The sequence below is a fragment of the Rana temporaria genome, chromosome 2 (genome assembly GCF_905171775.1).
Source record: "Rana temporaria chromosome 2, aRanTem1.1, whole genome shotgun sequence".
In the NCBI taxonomy this organism is placed as follows: domain Eukaryota; kingdom Metazoa; phylum Chordata; class Amphibia; order Anura; family Ranidae; genus Rana; species Rana temporaria.
Window position 1 is genome coordinate 70094513 of NC_053490.1, and position 21689 is coordinate 70116201.

The 21689-nt window shown below is 40.7% G+C and overlaps 1 protein-coding gene across 1 annotated transcript in view; it reads left to right on the plus strand.

Moving 5' to 3' along the window:
* The window catches only part of MRPS31 (mitochondrial ribosomal protein S31), a 107852-nt gene that overhangs the window by 35563 nt on the left and 50600 nt on the right, over window positions 1-21689 (plus strand). The window lies entirely within an intron of this gene.

Sequence of the window (21689 nt, forward strand, 5' to 3'; positions counted from 1 at the left end):
AAGCTTCTTTGAGCTGCAATGTGCATGAGCCCTTAAAATGTTTCTAGGACTGACCAAAGATTCGCATTATAACCAGGACATGGTTAGTGACATTGGCCATCTGTTTGGAACCAATGGGCCAGATTCACGTACCTGGGCGTATTTCTGTGCGGGCGTAGCGTATCCAATTTACGCTACGCCGCCGCAACTTAGACAGGCAAGTGCAGTATTCACAAAGCACTTGCTCCGTAAGTTGCTGTGTCGTAGCGTAAATTGGCCGGCGTAAGCCCGCCTAATTCAAAGTAGGCTGGTAGGGGGCGTGTTGTATGGAAATGAATCGTGACCCCACGTAAATGACACGCCTAACGAACAAATTTTCTCCCTAAGTTACGCCGGCTCAATGCCTGTGACGTGAACGTAACCTACGCACAGCCCCATTCACGTACAACTTACGTAAACGACGTAAAAAGATAAGCTTGTTCCGACGTCCATACTTTGCATTACCTGCGCCTCATATACCAGGGGTAAAGTTACGCCGGACGTAAGCCTTACGTAAATGGCGTAGCGGGCGCAAGTACGTTCGTGAACCGGCGTATCTAGCTCATTTACATATCCGACGTGTAAATCTATGGAAGCACCCCTAGCGGCCAGCGTAAATAGGCACCCTAGATACTACAAGCTCGCATGGCGTTGAGTTCTTGCGGGCGCGCTCCCGTGATACAGCCGGCGGCCATAGCGTCTAAAGCTGTCACAAGTATAGAAAGCGAGAGAAAAATCTCCCAGCTGGGGTTACGAACAGAAATGAAAAAATTTAAAACATGACAGAAGTTGTGACTCTTATCCACTGTATTAAAAATAAAAATAAATAAAAGTTTTGGATGTGTAGGCCTTTAAAACGCACAAGGAAAAGCCTGTATAGTAGAGACACATGTACTTAATTGCTAAAATCACCCCCGCCCCTTGCAGAGTAGCACTAGCATCGGGAGCGTGCAGCATGTGTCAGTCAGTGCGCAGGCGCCGTGTAGAGCTGACTCTCAGCTCTACTTCTTCGGCTATTTTCGGAGGCTCAGTTGAGTTCGTACTGCGCAAGCGCCACGCCTGCGCAGTATAGGGGGGTCTTTGTCCGCCAGGGGAACATTTTCGGCAGGACACCGGCAGCACTCATGCCGCCCCAGACCATGACACTCCCACCACCATGCATGACTGTAGGCAAGACACACTTGTCTTTGTACTCCTCACCTGGTTGCCGCCACACACGCTTGACACCATTTGAACCAAATACGTTTATCTTGTATTCATCAGACCACAGGACATTGTTCCAGTAATCCATGTCCTTGGTCTGCTTGTCTTCAGCAAACTGTTTGCAGGCTTTCTTGTGCGTCATCTTTAGAAGAGGCTTCCTTCTGGGATGACAGCCATGCAGACCAATTTTAATGCAGTGTGCAGCGTATGGTCTGAGCACTGATGGGCTGACCCCCCCCCCCCCCCCCCCATCCCTTTAACCTCTGCAGCAATGCTGGCAGCACTCGTACGTTTCTGGATGTCGACCAAAGAAGTTTGGTTCTGAGTGGAACCTGTCCTGCTAAACCACTGTATGGTCTTGGTCACAGTGCTGAAGCTCAGTTTCAGGCTCTTGACAATCTTCTTATAGCCTAGACCATCTTTATGTAGAGAAACAAAACTTTTTTTTTTTTTTTTTTTTTTCCTGATCCTCGGAGAGTTCTTTGCCATGAGGTGCCATGTTGAACCTCCAGTGACCAGTATGAGAGAGTGAGAGCGATGACACCAATTTTTCTTTTTTTTCTTTTTTTTTTAACAGTAAAGATAACACCAAATTTAACACACCTGCTCCCTATTCACACCTGAGACCTTGTAACACTAATGAGTCACATGACACTACTGAGAGAAAATGGCTAATTAGGCCCAATTTGAAAATTTTCACTTGGGGGTGTGCTCACTTTTTTTGCCAGCGGTTTAGAGATTAATGGCTGTGTGTTGAGTTATTTTGAGGGGACAGCAAAATTGTTATACAAGCTGTACACTCACTATTTTACATTGTAGCAAAGTGTCGTTTCTTCAGTGTTGTCACTTGAAAAGATATATATTAAAATATTTATGAAAATGTGAGGGGTGTACTCACTGTTGTATATCATATTTTACCTTTTGCAGACATGAAGTGATCACTTTCTTTTCTTTCAACAATTGCCATCGTTGGCGGTAAAGCGGCACTCGTTTTAGAGTATACACCGCTCCTACATCGCCCCAAAGATGCTGCTTGCAGGACTCTCTTTCCTGTCCCGCAAGCGCACAGCCCCAGTGTGAAAGCACTCAGTCTTTGACACTGTTAAGGCATGAGAGGCAGCTTTCAGGAGCTATTTTTAGCGTTAAACGCCTTAAAACTGCCCCAGTGTCAAAGGTGTCTACAGTTTATAAACTATAAAAGTGTGAAAGGGGTTTATGCCGTGTACAGACGGTCATTTTTCGTAATGAAAAAATGATCGTGTGTGGGCAAAACGTCGTTTTATGTCTTCAAAAAAACGACAAAAAAAAATTCGAACATGCTTGAATTTTTTGTGTCGTTTTTTTCAAAACGTTGTTTTTTGTTTCACATAAATTGACCATGTGTAGCAAAAAACTACGTTTAAAACAACGTTTTTAAACCCACGCATGCCCAGAAGTTAGTTATGAAGTGAGCTTCAATGCAAAAAAGTGGTGAACGTAACCGTGCTTTGCTAGAGCATTGTGAAAAAACGATGGTGTGTAGGCAACGTCATTTTTGAAAATGAAATTTCAAAAACGTTGTTTTATTTCATGATTTAAAACGTTGTTTTTTTTTTTCATCACAAAAAACGACCGTCTGTACGCGGCATATAGTAGCATGAATCGGATTACATCTAGTTCTGAATGATTTAGAGGAGGCACACACTCATTTGCTAGCAGAGATGGGGCTGGCAATAAGCTTGAAAGGCAAATTTTGCTGTGTATTCTGAATGTACCCTAATAATAAATGTTTATTTGTAAATTTAAATATTTTATACCAGTGATTAAAAATAAAAACCATGTCAAATTTGAAAATCATGATAAATGGTTTCAGGTAAACTTTACAGTAAAAAGCAACTGGAAATATGCTATAATTTCCTTTGTTTGCTGCTTTATATTATAGCGTTCCTCGGTTTGGAGGAGACGAGTTGGAGCGCATGGTAATTTAAAAAGCATGTGTGTTTGATGGGAATTGAAACAAAAGTTGTATTCACGGGCAGCAGAGAGAAAATGAAAACTCTGTTTTGTAATCGGCTTATTCCAAACTGGAAGAATTCTGTCTCTTAGCAGAGGCTGGTTCCACAGAATGCGGCAAGTGCTTTAAATGCTTCTTTAAGCTCTCCGCCACCAGAACCGTTTAACTCCTTAAAGGCTTGACATGCATGCCCCACTTTTGTGTTGGGATGTTAACTCCTTGAGGCTTATTGAATAAGGCAGTGATGATGTGTGCTGTGTATCAAGTTATACTGTTGCCTAAAGCAGAGTAAAGCAAATATTTTTGTGCAGAGTTTCAGTTGAAAAAAGCTGCAAATATATCGAAAAATGCACATGTGTTCTCTGCACTACAATTAGGCGTTGATTTACTAAAACTGGGGAGTGCAAAATCTGCTGCAGCTCTGCAATATATGGAGAAATAAATGTATAACAGGCCTACAATACACTTGCTCAGCGCCAAATCTATCCCACAGCTCTCTTAGCGGTACATACAGAGATAAAAATACTTTAAATATAACGAGAAGAATATTTAAAAGTACTAAGCAGCTGTTAAAAAATATAGAAAACCAAAACAGTAGTATAAAAATAAAACGGTCCAGTCCCTGGATTATAGAAATACTAAAACGGCGCTAAAAATTAAGATAATTCTGGTAATAATAAAACCCGTGGTCAGCACCACTGATACATTTTTGTGCAGTATATGTTGTGAGAACAGTTCAGACCGTCAATAGGCGTTAGTAAACGGTTTGTCCAGGGGTGCACCTTCCACCAAAAACGGTATCCGTAATCCACCTCGTGAAGCACAGTCCCACAGGGGGTCAAACTCACCAGAAGCCTCTAATGAGAAAGCCTTTATAATGTGATCATCAGCCACTTTTCACTGGGTCCTCACCAACAACTAAGATCCGTTGTTACAGGGGCTCCAATGTGAGTCATAACACAAGAATGGTTTGCACATAGCGTAATCCTGTTTAATATGTCAAAACTCCCCATAAGACAGAAGACCCCTTAAAAATAACTGCGTACATTTGATAAATAACAACAAGCATAAAATTGTGACCCAAGAATGCGCTATCACCAGTATCAGCCGTCCGAGAGGAAGTGTGCGTCTCCTTGCAGACACCGTGATCACTTCCGGCTAGAGAATGGTCGGTGGTGGAGCGCAAGCGTCACTTCCGGGATGACGTGCGGGTCACGCACTGACGCGTTTCGTCACTTCCTGACTTCAACAGAGGGCGTACTGGGGAGTTTTTGGGCTGAATGTTGGTGTTTTGGATAGAGAATGCCTTTCTTGTTGTCTTGGCTGCTTTCTTGTGGATGGTCCGCGCATGGAAATTTGTTGTGCGCACATGAGCAGAGCTTCCCGGCGCACAGCCATCTTATTTAAGCCGAGAGTGGCTGACGTGGCGCTTCCAGGGCACAGCTGTGGGACACAGAGCAGGCTCTGAAAACCTTTCCCCTTTAGCAGTTCATTCCTCCTTACTCGAGTCACCAGGTGTTGGTTGGCAATCTAAAGTGTTAAGCAGGATTGTTGCATAGGGACTTGGTGAGCCCTATTAAAGGATCTCCTGGGGTAAAATATTAAATCCAGGTACTCTCTTTTTGTGGCTTGCAATGTCTTTAAAAAAGAGGAGTGGGGCTAACACTACAGGGAAGGGCACACCTATGTTGCATGTGGGGGCCATACAAATTACTGAGTACCATTTTTGAGTTGCAATGAAATTTCAGCAAAATAGACTAACCCGCTGCATTATTTTTTTTTTTTACTTAGATTTTTGGGTTTTCTTTGAATTCAGCCCTCTGTAGGTTGATAATTTAAATTTTCATCAAATGATGTGGCATCCTTTCTTCCTAACACATTACCCAGTCCATTTCAATATAGATACCTAACATGATATTTTTCTCCATTGAGTACTGATGTGTATTCAAGGTGTTCTTTTAATGTTTTTGAGCAGTGTATAATGTTGCAAGTGTATTTTATGGATTTTTTATTTATTATTTACATATGACCGCAAAGCATAATTTTCAGAAGCTATTTACCTAGCTTGCTATCAGTAAACTCTATTAGGTGATGCTTAAAGCGTAGTTCCGTCCCCCAAAAAAAAAAAAAAAATTAAAAGTCAGCGGCTACAATTATTGCAGCTGCAGACTTTTAATATATGGACACTTATCTGTCCTGGGCGCCCGCAATTCCAGCACCCGAAGCCAATCTGTCCCTCGGGTGTGGAGGGGCCGCCATCTTCGGTAAGGGAATCAGGAAGTGAAGCCTTTGCGACTTCACTGCCTGGTTCCCTACTGCGCATGCGCGAGTCGTGCTTCACGATCTCACTGGTCCTTGCTGTCTTCTGGGACCTGTGTGTCTCCCAGAAGACAGCGGGGCATAGAGTAGGCGCCGGACGTGGCGTAGGTCACCGTGGTAATCTTTGCCCGAAAGTGGGAGCAAATACCTGGATTACACAGGTATCTGATCCCCTCCCCCCCCCTGAATGGTGCCAAATGTGAAATCGGAGAGGGGTACACACTATAAATTATTTATTTTTTTCGTTCAACCCTGTGGTTTGATTGAAAGAAAGCTGTCCACACCTTTCAAAGCCGCTGTACTAACCATGTGACCCCCCCCCCCCCCCCCGCCAGAACACTCCGATCTGCGCTCACTGCCATAGGGAGTTGTTCAGATGCTAGTTTTCCAAAATGCTCGTCTCATAGAAGCTGGCCAAACAGACATACACACGGGTCGAATGTTCGGCCGTTTTTGTTTTTTGTTTTTAACCGACCAGTGTCTCCGAACATTCAGCTGTGTGTACCCGGCCTTAGTGTATGTTAACTCCTAATAATGAACTTTTGGTCCGTTTAAAAATACCAATGAAAGTGTTTTGTTATGTCTGTGTCATAAGTGCAAAAATGTGTTGATCTTGTCGGGAATACAGAGCTGTCCTCTCAACACTCCTCTGTTATCTCAAAAAACCCTCCTAGTTCTTATCCCAAACAAAACATAAGAGGGACTTTATTTTCAGCACTCAAAACATAAAAAAAGAAACCAAAATATATAATTATGATATATTGTTTTTTTATTTGTACCAAACCTACAGTAGTGACTCTCCTTTTACCAAAAAGATCATAAATACAACAATCAAGGTACGTTTTTAAGACCACTTAATTTTGCAAATCATTATCACTTCTGCCATTATAAATAAAGGTGTTTTTATAAAAACACATTTCCCAGGACAGGTCAACTTTTTCACCCTGATACATGCTGCTACCTTGAACTAAATGTCATGAAGTAGTATCCCACTTCTGGTGGGCAAAAAATATAGCAAAATATACCGTAGTTGCCCCTTGCCAAAAATTAGGGCTGACGTTCTTCCCAAGAAGAGATGGTGGCAGAACAATAGCTCCTCCTGCAGACAAACCATCAGCCAGCTGGGGACTCCTTACACTTTTCTCATCTCCATTCTTTTAAGTTCCACAAGAACTGTCAACTGGATGTGTCGATTGTGGTGGATGGGATTGGCAACTTCTCACCAGAGTATGCAGCACTCCAAAGTGGGCACCCAACCGAAAGGGCCTTCCCACATAGGTAGGCCAAGCACCCTGACATAAAGTCTGCAAAATCTAAAAATAAGAACGGATATTGAAAAATACTATCTAGTTGCCTCACCAACTATCAAAGGATTCTTTATGATCAATCAAGCCCTTGAAAGCCAGTTGATCTCTAAGCAGATATGTGCATTTTTAAAATCAATTACCCTGTAACTCCAAACTCACAAGGATGTAAAGTTTTTCCCAATTTGGACATTTTCACTTAGAGGATGTACTCACTTTTGTTGCCAGTGGTTTAGACATTAATGGCTGTGTGTTGAATTATTTTGAGGGGACAGCAAATTTACACGGTTATACAAGCTGTGCGTTCACTACTTTACATTGTAGCAAGTAATTTCTTCATTGTTGTCACATGAAAAGATATAATAAAATATTTACAAAAATGGGAGGGGTGTACTAACTTTTGTGAGATACTGTGTGTGTGTGTGTGTGTATGTATGTATGTATGTATGTGTAATATATATATATATATATATATATATATATATATATATATATATATATATATATATATATATATATATATATATATATATATATATATATATATATATAATATATATAGTGTGTGTGTGATATACATATATATATAATATATTTGTGTGTGTATGCCTTCAAGGAGCCCTACAATCTAAGGTCCCTAACTTACATTCATACCTTCATACTGGGGCCAATTTAGATATGATCCAATTAACCTGCTAGCATGTCTTTCAAAGGAACCGGGAGTAAACTCGCGCATCCACAGGGAGAACATGCAAATCCCGTGCAGATTCAAACCAATAAGCCTAGTAATGCTAGGTGGAAGTGCTAACCACTTAGCCACCATGCTGCCCATATTAATTTGCTCTTAGTGAAAATGGTCAGTGTGGAAAGAAAAGAATGAAAATATAGTATGCAAAGAATAAAAAAAATGCAATTATTTAGTATCTGTCGATTGCCAGTTCTTTTTGTCCATAACTGGCTAAATACACAGCGTGCGTTAAATGAATTATTTATGATCTTGCCATGAAAGGTCCTTGTTCAGGCACTTCCCTTTCAATCCTAAAATGTGGTCCAGTTTGGGTTTATCCATATGGAGAAAAAAAAAAAAACCTTTTGACTTGTAATTTCAGATTAACTTAATGTTGGGTGAAATTAAATACAATTTTCAATCAAAAAAACATGGACATTTCTTGCAGTTTTTAAACTTTTAATGCCAGTGGCTTTCCAGCTGGTTGTAGGGGAGAATTTCTGAGTTGTCTTTCACAAAGAGCAAAAAATTGGCCCATTTGATGTAGAGATAAATTAGCGAGGCATAAGAAAGAGAGCTTTCTATAGTTAAATAACTATTAAATGTGAAAATATATTGCGATTTCATCCTTATACAGCGGGGATATGCAATTAGCGGACCTCCAGCTGTTGCAGAACTACGATTCCCATGAGGCATAGCAAAACTCTGACAGCCAAAAGCATGACACCCAGAGTCAGAGGCATGATGGGACTTGTAGTTTTGCAACAGCTGGAGGTCCGCTAATTGCATATCCCTGTTATACAGTATCTATGTAAGTGGACTGAACTTTTTGATGAGAAAATGGTCATGCGCTAAAACAAAAATGAGCATCATAAATTAAATGAGTGTGGAGACAAAGAGGTACAGATGAAGCTAATCGTGGTGCAGTATTGATTTGTGGTGAGCAAATCTGTCTGCCCTGTGAACATCTCTAATCCAGAAATATGCAGAACAAACTTATTATAAAATTGAAACATGTCGATCAGATTGGTGCATTCCAGCCAAAACTGGTTCATGAAATGTACTGCAGAAAGCCGGATACACACTTCGTTTTTTTTGCGAGGTTGAATGAAAAATAACTGTCGGCTCTGGTCATAGCCGCTGTACTAAGCCTTGCAGCTTCACAGCCAGCTTTCTACTGTGCATGCACGAAGATAAACAGGGCTTCCCCTTAAATTTCCAAACATGCCCTCTGTCGGCACCTAACTGTCCTTCAGATAAAGCCTTATACTGTATTAAAGTCTAAAGCTGGTTATATATTATGCTCCATTCCCCCATCAACACAGTCAGAGGTCCCCCATCACAAGAGCGTCCCATGCACAGCTTTTGTGCAGAAGAATGCAAATTGTCTGCCAGTATTTTCTAATAACATGCTGCATTCATCTTGCCATTAATTTTCACAAGATTCCCCATGCCTTCTGAGCTCTCACACCCCCAAAACAGCAGTGAGCCACCACCATACGTCACGGTGGGCATGGTCTTCTTGGCACTGTTGATCCATCATCACTTTATAAATTTCCATTACCTTGTTACGCAGGTTATTTGACAGTTCTTTCTGCTCCCCATGGCTCAGTATTTAGCCCGCTTAGTGTATCCACATGAGAGCTAACAAACTAATTTACTATTTATACACTGACCCCAATATCAATTTAAAAAGCCACAGATGTGGTAAATTTAACCTTTTTAATTGCCTTTTTACCAAGGCCAAACATTTCAAGTAGGGTTCCACCGATATTTCAGCTCTTTCATTTACAAATACTGCAGCTGCTGACTTAAAAAAAAATGGACACTTGCCTGTCCAGGTCGCCTGCCACGTCGGCAGCCGAAGCCGAGCTACTGCTCAGCTCTCGGCTACCCCGCCACCATCCTCGGTGAGGGAATCGGGAAGTGAAGCGCTGCGGCTTCACTGCCCGGTTCCCTACTGCGCATGCACGAGTCGCACTGCGCCATCCTCACTGGTCCCCGCTGTGTTCTGGGAGCCGTGTGTTTCCCAGAACACAACTGGGGGGTGGGGGCGGGGTTTGACACGAAGGGGCGGGACTCTATACCAGGAAGTGGTGCAAATACCTGTTTTTATACAGGTATCTGCACTCCATCCCCCCTGAAAGGTGTCAAATGTGACACTGGAGGGGGGGGGGGGTCTAAAAAGCGGAGGTTCACTTTTGGGTGAACCTCCGCTTTAAACAGCACATCTTGAAACCCCAGTCTGCTTAGAAATCTTTGCCTGGGAGAGACCTTGCAGATGCAGTAAAACTTCATTGTCTTGTTACTGTGCTCAGTCTTGTCATGTAGCATGACCGGTGACATAAAACTCTTACACAGCCTAACCTTAGTAGCAGATTGTGACTGTTCCTCATCCAGTTTTAGGCATCCTACACAGCTGTTTCTAATTTGATTTTAGATTTGTCTTCTGTTCGCTCACTTTGCATTTTGTAAATTGCTGAAAATAAACAATTAAAATATGTCTTATTTTTGAAAGCATTCTTACTTTACAGCATTGCCTAAAACCTTTGTACAGTAGTGTGTATGTATATGTACAGTGGATATAAAAAATATACTCATCCCTGTTAAAAGGTCAAATTAATACTATGTTGAAGCACTTTTTGATTTTATTACAGCACTCAGTCTTTTTGGGTATGAGTCTACCAGCATGGCACAGCTTGACTTGACAATATTTGTTTATAGGTCACATTAAGGCTCTTTTTTCACTAGTGCATCTTATCCTGCGACTTCGGACTGCAAAGTCGCATGACAAGTCGTAACCCATGATTTCCAGTGAGTTCCGTTCATGTCTGTGTGATCTTAAAGCAGAACTCCCAGGATTGAAAACCACACACACACTAAACCCTAAACGGTTATTACATTTGTGTAGTTTCTTACCATTTAAGAGATATGTGTGATTTAATTTTCAGGAAGTAAGCTCTGTGATTCAAAAAATGCATCCTCTTTTCTGGCAGAGAGGATCTCTTAGAACAATGATTGCATTGTATCCTCTTCAATCTCTCTTTCTCTTTCATGAATCCTTGGGATGGGAGTGAATGTGGGAGGTACACTAGGCTTATACATGTAAATGTAAACTCGCCCACTTCAACATAAATCACACCTCATGGGAAAGCAGACGGTAAATAAATAAAGCTATGATTTTAAAACCTTTATGATAAAAGAAATTGACAGCAGACAACTTGTTGGATAATAAAGGCCGCGGATGTTTATTATTGGTTTCAATAATAGATAAATAAATAAATTAATAGATAATAGATAAATAAATAAATAGCTATAGGGTAAACAATAATTTAAGATATTAAAAGATATGTACAACTTTAGCAAGCCTAGCCACTACGGCTCAGGCTGCAAAATTACCCAACCAAACTTAACAAAACACTCATCAACGATATAAGCATCATTTTTTATATATATATATATATATATATATATATATATATATATATATATATTATATATATATTTTTTTTAAATATAAACTTAAAATGACAGCTAGTCCCCCTTTGCAAGCCGCAAAGGTGACCCAACCACACAACCACATCCGCGACATAAATAAAAAGGGAGGGGGGGTGGGGGAGAACACCACAGTTCTTCTGTCCTCTGAAGCGACTGAGCTCTGAGCCACGGACCTCACTTTAAATAGCCCTAGCCCCTGCCAGTTTAAGCTAGTTTAAACTACTTTTACGCGGTCTTTTTCCCCTGTGCAGGGGATGACCTGTAACTGACCTAAAATTTGAGCGGGCTTTCACAGGTCACAGAGGGGTCACTATAACTTGTTCCCCTCATACCTGTGAGCCCGCCATAAACTTCCCTGAGGAGATAGGCTTCAAGGACATTTTAAAAAAACACTTTCCCATGAGAAAAAGGGGGGCTAGTGGCTGTCATTCCCCTCTTTCTTTCATTCTGCAGCAAGCCATACCTAACACATGGTATGATAGGTTACAGCCTTATAAATGCAAAGCATTTTAATATAAATGCATATTAATATAATGCATTTAATATAAATGCAAACCGGTGCAGCTTATCAGTCTTCACCAGTGCCAAATGTCAGGGACCACCAGTGCCGAATGTCAGGGACCACCAGTATAAAGCAGGGATTATTGTCAAAAACCACTTGTTTGACACAGCGGGGATCTTTTACTGTGTCAGTTATTGTATGTGAGAACACCGATCGCTGATGCCCCGCCCCCCACTGTTGTTATGATTGACAGCGCACTGTTCCTATACAGGCGGGAGATGATGATTCCTGCTCTGCACGGAGATAGCACTTGGGCAGCGGCGGTGCAGTGGGGACAAAGTGGAGGTGACTGGCTGTAGAAGGGAAGGAGGAGGGATGAGAGAGGAGGACACCTCCATGGGCCCACAGACCGGGGGCTGTGAGACCCCTTCTGCCCAATACATCTCCGCTTCCTCCCTGCTCGGCTTTCAGAGGACTACAAGGGGGCGTATCAGACCACTGGCTGAGCTTAGGAGAGGGATGGAAGCCAGCGGTCTTACCAACAGGAAGTCACCAGTCTATAACGATTTTTCAGCAAGCTCAGCAGCAAATTACAGAGGAACATGGATGGTAAAGTTAGGAGATCGGCAACAAGGACATGGGGAAAACAAAATGGCCGGAGTTCTGCTTGAAGTCGCAGCGACTTCAAAGTAGTCTCTGCACCACTTTGGTCCCACTTTGATGCAACTTGAGGTCCATAGACCTCAATAATACACAGGCATTGCGTGTATTAGTCCCATCAAAATTGCGGCAAAATTGTGCAACTTTCAGGTCGCGGAAGTGGAGTGGAAACCTAGGCTAAAGGTGGAAAAAGTTCTGAAATGATTTATCTTTGTCTCTTTTTTTATTTTTTACACCTGACATTTTAATAGGGATGTGTAGACTTTTTCTATCCACTGTATATATAGTGTGTGTGATATATATACACTATATATATATATATATATATATATATATATATATATATATATATATATATATATATATATATATATATATATATATATATATATATATATATATTATTATTATTATTATTATTATTATTATACAGGATTTATATAGTGCCAACAGTTTGCATAGTGCTTTACACCATGGGGGCAGACAGTACATTTGCAATACAAATCAATACAGAGGGATCAGAGCTTACAATCTATATATGTTGCTATGCACTTACCAAAAAAGTAGTGTACACACAGCCGTCAAAGTCTGTGGTGACTTTAAATCCAGTAGCAAATGTAACCTAGGAACAAAGCGATTTTCCTGCATTTAGCTTACAATATGTGAGGTATTTGGAAAGCAGGGAGTGGGTGGATGCATAAACACACGCCAAGGAAACTCATTCTTCACGTGTTTTTTTTTTTTTTTTTTTTTTTCCCTCCTTTTTTTTTTTTTTTTTTTTTATAAATGCCGATTAGATTCTTCATTTGAATTGTGCATGGCCTGTAAGAGCCGACGCTGGATTAATTCAGATGTGACTCACCCCTTCTGCTGTACCCAATTAGCAGCTCCCCCATTAAAATCATTTTTTCCTCTGAGCATTTCAATTACAGGCAATCATATCTGAAGTAATGAGAACTACTCTAAGCCTTTTTATGAGGGGTATACTGGGAATTGGACTGCAAAACTTAATTGCTGATATTATATATCAACAATTCCATTTGAGAACATTTTATATTGCTTCTATCAATTTAATGCTCTAATTCTGGAGCCAAACTTGCTTGACTCTTCAAACTGTTTTTAGAGGGAACGCCTGTTAACACAAAGGGAGCAGACATATTCTGGATTCAACCAATTTTTGTGAGAAGGAAACCTGTATATTCTTTTAGTGGAAATTGAAAAGCTGCTTTTTCCACCTAAAGGGAATGTCTAGTGGTTTTTGAATGCATTTTCTTTATCGAGGTGCGAACTAAAAAGGAAAAGACATGCTTGTTCATTTTCACCAGTTTAGTATGAAACCTTGCCTGGCATAGACAGCAGCTGGAGTTGTGGGCTCTTTTTTTCATGTTTTATTCTGTCTCCTGGTTTTAAAAAGCCCTTTGTATACAGAGCTCAATAACTCAATTTGAAAAGAATTCTCTTTCAAAGGAAAGATGGAGGATGCTATTACTAACCTCCTGAGTTTTCCACTTGTCTGGCAGTCATACTTGTTTCTCTGACTTCTTTTACTATAAATCAGCAGCTAGCAAACTCAGAGCAAAGTCCTTATTTGCATACTTTATTCCAAGTTAGTGATTAAGAAAGCTCTAAAGCCACGCCAACAGCATGTCAGCTTGGCAACTAGCATTTTAGAAGAAAGGAAAGTCTTGGCCGCCCCATAATTCCCCAGATAGTTTGTTTCTAATTTACACACACACAAGTGAATTGTGCTTCAATGTTAATTTGTTAAAAAGATGACTTTATTCACTTCAGCTTCGGAAAGGTTTTACCCCCTTTTGTGCAACATTGTACCCAAAGGAAATTTACATCATTTTTTCCCACACAAATAGAGCTTTCTTTTGGTGGTATTTGATCACCACTGTTTTTTTTTTCTATTTTGCAAACGAAAAAAGACAGAAAATCTTGAAAAAAAAAATGTATTTTTGTAAAACGCATCCAATAAATTTATGCCAAAATGTGTTCTGCTACATGTCTTTGGTAAAAAAAAAAAAAAAAAAAAAAAACAGGAGAAAACGCTTATATTGATTGGTTTGCGTGAAAGTTGTAGTGTCTAGAAACTATGGTGTGTGTGTGTGTGTGTGTGTATTATTTATATATACTAATAATGGTGGTGATTAGTGACTTATAGTGGAACTGAAGTGCTGAAGCCAATCTGACACTAACTGGCACTGAGTGGGAACTGGCTAACTGCCACTGACATCACCAGTGACACTAATACTGTGATCAGTGCTAATTCTATACTGTTCACTGTACTAATGTCACTGGCTGGGAGGATTTTCACATCTCGGGTAGTCAAGCGGTTAAATGTGTGCCTAACAATGTGTGCTGATTTTTAATATGGAGTTCTTTGTTTTCGTATCTGCTTTGCAGGGATAAGAAACAGAGAGATTGTTCCCTCTGTACAGAGCCCTGTGTTAATTGTCAACACAGGGCTCTGGGCTGTGGTTGGACACAGACGATCAGCAGGTCCCGGCCATTCATGCTGACAAACTCCCGATGCGTGCAATGACGGAAGGGGGGCGCGCAAGTGTGTGCCCTCAACCTGGAAACAGGCAGTGATGTGGCAGTATATTACTTTGCCTGTGCGGACCACCCGGCTGCAGTGGTTATGTAAAGGAAATTTGTAAGTTCTGAATATAATTGTATTCTATATTGTAGGGCTGCAACTATCTATTATTTTCATAATCGATTAGTTGGCCGATTATTGTTTCGATTAATCGGATAACCTTAAAAAAAATGTGGTGTAAAATTTAGTTAATATGTGAAGTAAAAAAATCTCTCTATGAAGTAGTAAATATATATATATATATATATATATAACCAACTACAGTGGAACCTCGGATTGCGAGTCACGCGGTTAAAGTGGAGTTCCGGCCACAATTTCACTTTTTAAATATAAATACCCCTGTAATACACAAGCTTAATGTATTCTAGTAAAGTTAGTCTGTAAACTAAGGTCCGTTTTGTTAGGTTGTTACAGCATTTAGACACTTTATAAAATAGAAATTGACTGGGGCCATCTTAAGTGTGGGCATCATGAAGCCAGACTGTATGACTTCCTGGATTTCAGCCTTGCAGATCTCGCACATGCTCAGTGCTGCACAAGCAGCGTAATAGGTTTCAGATCAGGTTTCAGCACCTATACTGTCCAAGTCACATGATTCTTCGAGACTGGGGAGTGCACAGACTCCTGGAAAGTTACACCCACTACATTCCCAGGAGTCTGTGCGGTGTAGGTTAAGCACCTAGGTGCAGGAAGTGGGAAGATTAACTATTCTGCCTAGCAACAACACTTTGAAGGCATCTAAAAAAAAAAAAAAAAAATTCTTAAAGGACTAATGAATTTTTTTTAAAACTACTGATGTAATGTTATATTTATGGGTGGAACTCCACTTTAATGGGTTTTTCGCAATACGAACACTGTATTTTTAAAAATCGCAATGCAGTTTGCGAGTGTTGTCTTGAAAAACTAGCACGATTCAGGCCAAAGCGTGTGCAGTTCCGCTTTTGGCCTGAGGTGGGGGGAGCCGAATGTCGCCGATCAGCGCCATTTGGAAAGGCCAGAGGACAGCATGGCTGACCTTGGCAAATCTCGGGAATTAAGTCTTTCCAAGGAATGCCGAGGTGTCCTTGGGCCTTTTCGGTCGTTTTTGAGGCTCTCTGGAGCCCCCCGTCTCTGGCCGCATGCGGTATTGCATGCCATTGAAGTCAATGCGGAACAAATTATTTTCGTTTCCATTGACTTCAATGGGGAAACTCGCTTTGATATGCGAGTACTTTGGATTACGAGCATACTCCTGGAACGGACTATGCCCGTAATCCGAGGTTCCACTGTATATGGTTAGGGAGCAAAATCTCTAATCCACTCTGAGAATAACAGACAGAAGAGATATACAGTATATACTATTACAGGTTGAATCTGGTAAATATCATCAAACTCAGAGATAAAAATTGTATTTAAAGAAGAAAAAATTAAAGACTGTTTTGCCGATTTTCAGACAGCACTGTAATATATTATGTATGACAGACTCCCTTGTCATAGGCAGGTGGCTTGATAAAAGCTACCTATGCCTGCTTTCACTTAAACTGGCCATACACTAACAATGTCATTTTAAGAATGTTTGTTTGATTTTCTAATCGTTAGTGGGGGTCAAATCGACATTCGTTTTCCACCACAGTGACAGGAAAATTTGAAGGAGCAGAATAGAAAACTTCTTGTTCAAAGGAATTTTCAGGCAGTGTATGTGGTTTTCGTTCAGTAATTTCATTCATTTAAAAACTGAATGCTAAAAGCAAGTGAAATTTTCAAATGACAATCTTTCATTCAGAAAATTCATTAAATATTTTGTATGAATATTCTCGTCTGAAAATCGATAGGTGTAGGACCAGCATAAGGCTCAGTTCACACCTATGCAGTTTGCTGTTGATCCATTTCTGCAGTGTTTTTTGCTGTGCACGCAAAAACACACTACATGCTTTTCTGCAGCTTCTCCATTGAAGTCTATTGAACCAAAAAAAAGCACTATTTTGCATTGGATAAAGTCCTAACCCCTTTCCAAATACGCAGCGACTGCAAAAAACATAGATGTGAACGTTTCCCATAGGAAACCATGTTGGATGAACTGTAGTGCGTTTCTGCAAAAAGCATCAAAAAACACATAGGTGTGAACCAGGCCTAAGACGTTCAGTAGCAGCAGCATGCTTTTTTGTTTTACCTGTCATAATGGGGTTAAAAGAACAAAAATTGGCCTTTTTATAGTACAAAAAGTGTACAAATCGCTACTATAAGGGTAAGGGGGTCATTTATACTGTGAAAAAATGAAAGTAATAATATATGCACCCAGAAGTAGAACATATGGGCATTTTAACTAGGAGTCAGACATAAAGCTATATGAAAAGTGAAAGGGAGAGTGCTCAAATAGCAAGCTGCAAAGCATATAGAGAATATCGTACACCCGTGCTTCCGTGGTCACATGGTGACGTCGTTATGTCTCCACGTGACCCCAGAAGCACGGGTGTACGATATTTTTTTAAGCTTATGCCGGCTGTTTTTAATATTTTGTTTGCTGTATCGTTTTTTTCCTGGTTTAATAAATATCACTTATTACTGTTTATGCACTTATATTCTCATTACTAGCACTGTATGTTGCACTTTAATTAATTGATTTATGTATATTTAGATGCAACTTTATTATTTATTGCCCCTATAGCAAGGCAAAACAACTTCTGCCTTTAGAACCACTCACTTCCTGCCCAGGACTACATGTCCCATGAGGCATTGCTCCTCGCGCATTCACAAGTTCTCAGGCACTTATTGACATGTATGGACAGTGTAATGAGCTGTATGTGTGCTTTATTTCCTGATTTGTACACAAATAATAAATTCAGTATGGAGGCCAACTAATCGGCTGGCTGATTAATCGATTATGAAAATAGTTGACAACTATTTTCATAATCGATTCGTTGTTTCGACCCTACTATTTTGTATGTATTGCACACTCCACTTATTGTGCACACAGCACTAGTAATATTTTCATTACATGTTTGCATTCTTTTGAGTCCTGATTAGAATTAGCCTGCCTATGTTACGCCCCTTGTTACCATACAAGTACAATTGTAATATTAATGTGATAATGTGACAATTTGACGTAATCAAGTCAATTGCGTCATAATAAAACAGAACAGTTATTTTGGAAAGATGTCGAGTGTCTTTTTTGTGTCTGTTCCCTAGTGTAGTAGTTTATTATTAATTTGGAACCCCTAATCAATATGAGGATAGGTGTTGCCTATCTATAAAATATCCAGAACAGGTAACACATCTTCAATTCTCCTTGATACAGTTTCATACAGTTTTTTTTAAATACTCAGCAGTAACTGGGTTGTTCCAGGCATCAGGATCATTTTAGACTTGCAGCTAAACTGCCACGCCTATGAAAAGCATGTAACCCTTGCAGTATAGGGGGGGTTCAGTGCAAGGATATTTTTTGTTGTGGCCGAAATTGGTTAGGATCATTATCTTGTAGAAGTCTTCCCCTGTTCTGTTCCAGTTTTTTGACTGACCGTTTACATTGTTTCCTGTGCCGCAGCCTGCCACACAACCCCAAGTCAAAATGGATCAGCCCCCTTTTTTAACAGTCAGTAAGGTGTTCTTACATTAATGTTGCTCCTTGTTTCTCCAAATTAACCTTTGGTAATTATGGCCGAAGTTATTTTTTACTTCATCAGTCTAGAGCACTTACAGTAAAACCTTGGTTTTGCAAGACAAGCTACATTTTTTAATACATTTTGACTTGATATACAAGCGATGTCTTGATATAAGAGCAGTGGCACGTCACAACTGAGTATAAAGAGAAGAGAGGCAACTTCAAGAGTAGCGATATGGTTACATTTACTGAAGGTACATTTGGCAACATATTGCTACAATTAGAAAAAACTATTTTCTGTTATACTCTGTAGCTCCTGCTTAAACGGGTTGTAAAGTTTTTTTTTTTTTTTTTGTTTTTAAATAACAAACCTGTTATACTTACCTCCACTGTGCAGCTTGTTTTGCACAGAGTTGCCTTGAACCTGGTCTTCTGGGGTCCCTCAGCGGCTGTCTCGGCTCCCCCCGCAAGGACTCAATACCTTAATGCGAGTGAGCATGGTGTTGAGTTCCTGCGAACGCGCTCCCAATATACAGCCGGTGGCTTTTGCCGCTCACTGTATCACTCGACCCAGCCCCCGGCGCGCCGCGTCATTGGATGTGATTGACAGCCGGGCGATCCAATGGCTGTGCTGCTTTCAATCTATCCAGTGTAGCCAATCAACGGCCAGGCTGAGCGGCGAAGAGGATGTTGGGGGCGAGCGCAGGACTTTTGAGGGGTCAGGTAAGTATAATGGGGGCGGTATTGTCGGATTTTTTTTTCACCTTAAAAAACTACTTTCTACCATGCCATGCAGCATACTAGCGTGAGCTACTGTATGCCTTTATTTTTATTTTTTATGCTGTACTCACAGTGTAATCCAATAGTTTCGTTTTAGACACCCGCGGGGGAATAGGCGTTCCTATCAAGAGGGGAACATGATTGACGGCCGGCTATGGCGCGTCACGCTTCCCGAAAATAGCCGGAGTAGGTCTCGGCTCTTCACGGCGCTATACGTAGCTGGCCGTCAATCATGTTCCCCTCTTGATAGGAACGCCTACTCCCCGAGGGAGTCTGAAACGGATTAAACTGTGAGTATAGCGGAAAAAAAGAAAATAAATGCATACTGTAGCTGACGCTAGTATGCTGCATGGCATCGTAGACAAAAACATTTTTTTTTTTTTAGGGTGAACCCCCGCTTTAATGCATAGGATGCATTAAAGTGAAAAAAAATTACCTTTACAACCCCTTTAAATTTGCTTCTAATCCCCCTTGTGGAAGCTTCCATTTGTGGATGGACATTTCATGGTTACACAACCTGGTCACAATGCTATAATCTTTTTATATGGACTATAAACCGAAGGACTTATGACTAAATGATTGTGGAATGAATCATTTGAGTTTCCATTATTTCTTATGGGGAAATTTGCTTTGGTATACAAGTTCCTTGGATTACAAGCATGTTTCTGGAACGAATTATGCTCACAATCCAAGGTTTTACTGTACTAATATAATTTTGTGACCTTAATTGATTGAAGTGCCTCTAAAAAAACTAAAAAACAAAATGTAATATATTGCACTAGTTCTTGGCACAGAAAAGGTGAATTGACACTACAGAACACCTCCTCTTTCCTCATCTCCATACCATAGGGGGAGGTGATCTGTAGTTTATATCAGACTGCTTGAGATAACCCTGCAGAGTAACCGGGGCAGCATTAGATTTTTAACAGGATCAACAAGTGTCTGTTTTGCCCTTCACAAACAGAATGGACAAAATGCTTTCATTTATATTGTTAAGACTAAAAAGGAGCAAATAAAAGAAGTTAATTGTTGGGGGGGGGGGGGGGGGTGTTTACATACACTTTAAAGCACAGGGACACTTTTTTTTTTTTTAAGTATCTTGTACATATATTTGGCCAGTCTGCGGACTACATCAGAGGTAGTGTTTGCAATTAATGGTCCATATTACAGCCCAAAAGCGTCATACAAGTAATACCATGTGAGCAGTGCTCTGTGCTTAAGCACTGTGAGCCCAGGTTGCCATGAAGATGTACCCCCAGAGACATGTGTAAATGACAACCTGGGCTCACAGAAAGTAGGTTGAATAAAGCTTTTTATTTTAGTTATTTTTTTGGACACTGTGCAACCAGGTTGGCATGATAATGTACCCCCAGAGAAGCGTGTTAAGGATGACCTTGGCTCACAGGGAGTGGGCCGCATGAAGCTATCACATAAGCGATTATTTTGGGCTTTCAGTATTTTGAGCCCAGGCTGGCATGATGCTTTTTTGGTTCTACTTCTACACTGGATCACAGGCGTGCACTTCGTTCTGCACTCCTGTGACTTGTTTTCAGCTGACAGCGGGCTGAAGCCCACTGTTGGCTGAGATCACTCAGTCGGTCCAGGCTGGGGAAAGAAGGCGACTTTATAGTCAGTCGGGTTTAACCCAGTTGCTATGACCGGAAACTGGCTCAGCCTCTCAGCTGTGCTGCTGGTTGACTGAGCCAGCCACTCCCTTCCCAACCCAACCCAGCGCTTCAGCGAGAGCTGGAGAGGCAGAACAGAGAGCACTGACTGACAGTCACCACTCTCCTCAGAGCAAAGGGGGGGAGAATTTGAGCAATCAGCAGTCTTTGACCCCCTTAGCTCTCAGTACAGAGGCTCGATGCTGAATCCACCTAGGGGAGTATAAGCTCCTTTTGTTATTTTAAGAAGTACTTGACAATTTTATTTTCTATTTTGTTTTTACCTGGAGTTCTGCAATACGTCTTATCCATTAAAGTGGAGTTCCACCCATAAATATAACATTACATCAGTAGTTTTAAAAAAAATTCATTAGTCCTTTACGATTTTTTTTTTTTTTTTTAGATGCCTTCAAAGTGTTGTTGCTAGGCAGAATAGTTAATCTTCCCACTTCCTGCACCTAGGTGCTTAATGCACCGCACAGACTCCTGGGAATGTAGTGGGTGTAACTTTGCAGGAGTCTGTGCACTCCCCAGTCTCAAAGAATCATGTGACTTGGACAGCACAGGTGCTGAAACCTGATCTGACACTGCTTTTGCAGCACTGAGCATGTGCAAGATTTGCAAGGCTGAAATCCAGGAAGTCATACAGTCTGGCTTCATGATGCCCACACTTAAGATGGCCCCAGTCAATTTCTATTTTATAAAGTGTCTAAATGCTGTAACAACCTAACAAAACGGACCTTAGTTTACAGACTAACTTTACTAGAATACATTAAGCTTGTGTATTACATGGGTATTTATATTTAAAAGGTGAAATTGTGTCCGGAACTCGGCTTTAC